The sequence below is a fragment of the Electrophorus electricus genome, chromosome 2 (assembly GCF_041902795.1).
Source record: "Electrophorus electricus isolate QZ-2024a chromosome 2, ASM4190279v1, whole genome shotgun sequence".
Taxonomy (NCBI): Eukaryota; Metazoa; Chordata; class Actinopteri; order Gymnotiformes; family Gymnotidae; genus Electrophorus; species Electrophorus electricus.
Window position 1 is genome coordinate 8,752,274 of NC_137498.1, and position 5,110 is coordinate 8,757,383.

Consider the following 5,110-nt stretch of genomic DNA (forward strand, 5'->3'; position numbering starts at 1 on the left):
GGTCTCCTAATATCTTAAAAAGCAATTAAAATGCATGCTGTGTAAAAACACAAACACTAACACGCACACAAATACACATAACATTTGTATAACGTTTGCCTTCAGATGTCCAAAACCCTGCTGGTGATCTATCATATATCCTCATGACTACTGTTGTGGGAGCTGTCCTCCTCCTGCTGCTGGGTCTCGTGGGGGTCTTGTGCTGGAGATACAAAGGTACACACACACACACACACACACACACACACACACACGCATGCATGCATACAAGTTGTGGGTCACACTGTCTGGTTTTCTAATGTAGTCCAGAGACATGGACAAACGAGGCTAAGAAAGGGGCAAACAGAAGAGAAGAGAGAGCAGGAGACACAGGTGAATGCTCACATACCATCCACTGTAACATAAGAAAAACAACCTCCACATCATTACTGGCACATGTCCTTCAAGGTCAAATCTTCCATGGTGTGTGTGTGTATGTGTGTGTGTGTGTGTGTGTGTGTGTGTGTGTGTGTGTGTGTTTGTTTACAGGATTGTTTTGCTGTGCTTTGTTCACATGTTCAAGTGAGTGCTACTTTGTATCTGAGGGGGGTTCAGATGATACAATACAATTAGTACAATATAGTTAAAATAAAGGATCACATATATCACATACAGCACTTTTTTATGGTTTTAAATTTTTTTTTAAAGGAAAACCATCTTTGGGAAACACAAGTTGTGAAGTTCAGGTTTTGTTGAAGCAGTAACAAATACCTGAGCAGAGGGTTTTATACAGATAGTGTGTGGCGTTCCCTAGTTGTGTGGGGTCCATGGTGAGTTTCTGATACAAAGCAGCTCCTGATACACTGATGAACGTTTTTGATTATGGCTGTTGTGATCTCTAGTTTGAAATCAGTGGAGATGGTGGTGTCTAGGAAGCTCAGACTCCACATCACTTACTGTACTGAGTTACAAAGGGAGATGAAATAATAGCAGTCCAACATGACTAATCATATCAATCACTGTTTTTGGTAGAAATTATATTACTACATGGTAAATAATTTACCAGTAGGTGTGTAATTGAATAATTAATTGAAATGGGTGTGTTCAAAATAATAACTGTGGAGTTCAATTAGTGAGGTCATTCCTTCTGTGAAAAAACAGATGTCAATCAGGTGGCCTTTATTTAAAGATGAAGCCAACACATGTACATGCATTTCTCTCTGAAAATCTGAGAAAAATGGGTCGTTCCAGACATTGTTCAGAAGAACAGCATACTTTGACTAAAACTTTGATTGGAGAGGGGAAAACATGTAAAGAAGTGAAAATGATATAAAGAAAATGATAGGCTGCTCAGCTAAAATGATCCCCAATGCTTTAAAATAGAAAACAAAACCAGAGAGATGTGGAAGAAAATGGAAGAATACCGTTTGAATGGATTGAAGAATAACCAGTATGGCAAAGACTCAGCCAATGATCAGCTCCAGGGTGATCAAAGACAGTCTGAAGTTACCTGTGAGTACTGTGACAATTAGAAGACGCCTGTGTGAAGCTAATCTATCAGCAAGAAGCCCCCGCAAAGTCCCACTGTTAAAAAGAAGACATGTGCTGAAGAGGTTACAATTTGCCAAAGAACACATGGACTGGCCTAAAGAGAAATGAAGAAACGTTTTGTGGACTGATGAAAGTAAGATTGTTCTTTTTGGATCCAAGAGCCGCAGACAGTTTGTCAGATGACCCGCAAACACTGAATTCAAGCCACAGTACACTCTGAAGACAGTGAAGCATGGTGGTGCACGCATCATGATATGGGGATGTTTCTCTTATTATGGTGTCGGGCCTATTTATCGCATACCAGGGATCATGGATCAGTTTGCATATATCAAAATACTTGAAGAGGTCATGTTGCCTTATGCTGAAGAGGAAATGCCCTTGAAATGGATGTTTCAACAAGACAACGACCCAAAACACACCAGTAAGCGAGCAGCATCTTGGTTCCAGACCAACAAAATTAAAGTTACAGAGTGGCCAGCCCAATCCCCGGACTTTAATCCGATAGAAAACTTGAGGGGGACATAAAAAATTCTGTTTCTGAGGCAAAACCAAGAAATGGAGAGGAACTGTGGAAAGTTGTCAAAGCATCCTGGGCTGGAATACCTGTTTACAGCAGCCAGAAGTTGGTCGACTCCATGCAACACAGATGTGAAGCAGTTCTCAGAAACAGTAGTTATACAACTAAATATTAGTTTAGTGATGCACAACAACGCTAAATCCTAAAGATTTTTCAGTTTATACAGTAAATATTTGAGTTTGTGAAGAAAAAATGGTAAATGATTACACATGACATCCACTTATTTATTTGAATCGAAGAAGTCAGATGTTGCAACTGACCCCGACCTTGGGGAAGGTCTCAGCCCAGATCAGGGATGGTTGCAGCATGTTACATATACATTATTTTTACGTTTGCTCTTTGTCTCATCTTAACTGATCCCTTGGCTGCAGGCTTCTCTCTTTTTTTAGGAAGTGGGAATAAGATTGGTGTGAGAGATGGTGAAGTCCAGGTCCAATGGCCCTGACTATATATGAGACTCTTCCCAGAATACTGAAGGGAACTCCTCAAAATACTGAAGGCCTTCTCCTCACTTTTGGTGTAGCCTACTGAAAACAAAGTGAACACAATGTCTGCTTTTATATGATTTATTCACTTATTCACGTTATGCCACCCCCTGCATGCAGGTATAAGAAAATACAAATATTTTGTTTGTTGTGATGGCCCAAGTGCCGCAAGGCAAGGCGCAGGAAGCGCAGACGTCTCTTGACGAAGACATGCATTTATTAAACGACCATTAACACCAACCTGAGTACGAACAAAGACCGACAACCACTCCGGTGACAGAGGGATTTAAATACGTTCATAAATGATGCATGTACAAAGGGGCAGGTGTGCTAGACTGAACTAACAGCACTTAGGGAGTCATTTTGGGTCTGTCCCACTGGGCCGCCACATCTCTGTGACAACGGACTGAGCCAACTTAAGTAAGAATGATGACATTTTCACTTATAATGTGAGACTGTTAAGGAAGAAAGAGGACACACCAAATGACTTTTAAAAACTTATAAAACCCTACTGCCTCCCTATATTTGTTGTGTGTGTTGGGGATAGAAGTTTGTCAAAGCTTCATTTGAATACACTTCATCTCCACTGTAACTGTAGTTATCAGAACATTCAGTAGACTGTATTGAAGAGTGTGTATGCTGTGTATCAGCAGTCCTGCTGTAGCCGTGTGTAGTGTGTGGAACTCAGTAAGAATGCAGGTGTGTGTTTATCTGCTCCTTGCTGCTGATGGTGAGTTGACTTTCTCTCTACATCTGTAGATCATCAAATATCTTCTCAGTAGCTACTTTATAAGAAACACTGAAAACATCTAGTAGGAGTCCAGTTAGAGACGACATGTCATATATTTCTGATAATGTATAAGAGGCACTCCATGTTATCTGAACATATAAGGTAGAATTTGAACAATTACGATTTACTTTTTAGACTGCCATCAGTCATAAAACCAAATCTTGAAATCAATGTATTATTGTGGTGCAGTTAAATCTCATGCATATCAGCTGCAGCACTCAGGCTGCTGCCCTGTTCCTGCACTGATATACACACCAAAGCTGAGAGCTTCACCTGGTATAAATACAACACAAACAGAAACACATGGGAAGTGATCTCCAGTGAGAGTGAACAGTACAGAAACAGAGTTCATACTTAGAACTGACCACACTTTTCTATTCTTGCAGAGGCTCCATATAAACCTGTAAATCTTACTCCAGTGGACACTGACACATCAAGTCCAACAGCTTCAACTAAACCTACTACAACAATGACACCTCCAAATGGTTAGAAGTTATTAATTTCATCAACTACTACTGATGGTAAGATTAATTTGTTTAATAGTATTCTCCAATCAACACCATAAAATGATTCCCCACTAAATACTACTACTATAACAATAATAATAGTAAGTGATATCAACAATTAATTTCTTAATGCAGGTCACTTCATATAGGATATATTTTGGGGCTACAATCCTGCACTTTTAAAAAATATATTTTTAAAAAATAATAAACCATTTGAAGCGGTAATGAATGGAGCATTTAATTCTGTTTCTCCAGTTGCTCAATTTCATAATATAAGCATATATTATGCAAGAAAGTGTTTGCATAACTGTGTAGCCTTGGTACTGAAACACCCGAGTAAAGATAAGCCTTGTTTTGTTGAACATTGTATTGTGATCAATTAGCCTAATTTTCAGTTAAAATTGTATAATTTCTTAAGAATTTATTATTGTTGTTGTTTAGGTTGCATTTTGATCCTTAATGAGTGTTCAAATGACTTTGGATTATAACGAATACAGAGTGAGTGAACTGTACCTATGTGGAATGATTACTAATTAATTAATATATAGTTTACATGTATAGGTTATATTTACTTTATTTAGATTTTTTAATCTGAGCCTGATAACAAAATGATAGCGTAAAGAGGGGGAAATGATTTTAAAATGTGATTTATAATATGAGACTATAATGTCATTTCAGCTGCACTTCTGTCATTGTTCTAAACAACCACTGAACAGAATTTAGCGCTCGATTATGTCATAATGTGTGTCATTCTATTTCTGACCCCAGATCAGTTTATTGAGTGGATTTGCCGATGACGATCATTTTAGACAAAACATCAACAGAGACTACAAACAATTCTTCACGCATAAGAGGTACTGAGAAACGAAAACAAAACGTAAGTAGAATTTAATTTTATCTACAAAGGCAGATACTAAATATTTGATAACGGAATCGTATTATAAACAAGTAGCCAATATGCGAATTTAAAAAGAGAACACACATTTTAATGATGGAGAACTTTTGACTGAACGGAGAACTAATTAGTGGGCTGATAGTGAGCTCCCCGCCCCACTAGTCACGTGGTACGGCCCGCCGCTTGCAGTGGGAGTTCATGGTCTTGTGTGAAACCACGACTATGTAGTCACACACCTGCACCGCGTTATTCTCCTAATGTCTGTGTATGTTTAAACCCCGGTTGGTGTGTGTATCCCTGTCGGTCTGTGTTCGCTAATGTTCACGT

At 38.7% G+C, this 5,110-nt stretch overlaps 1 long non-coding RNA gene across 1 annotated transcript; it reads left to right on the plus strand.

Moving 5' to 3' along the window:
• The first annotated feature begins 302 nt into the window (after positions 1–302).
• LOC145660138 (uncharacterized) lies at positions 303–3,902 on the plus strand. Its single transcript, XR_014126311.1, has 3 exons — positions 303–372; positions 529–561; positions 3,769–3,902. It is a non-coding gene; the product is annotated as an uncharacterized LOC145660138 (long non-coding RNA).
• Positions 3,903–5,110: the final 1,208 nt, after the last annotated feature.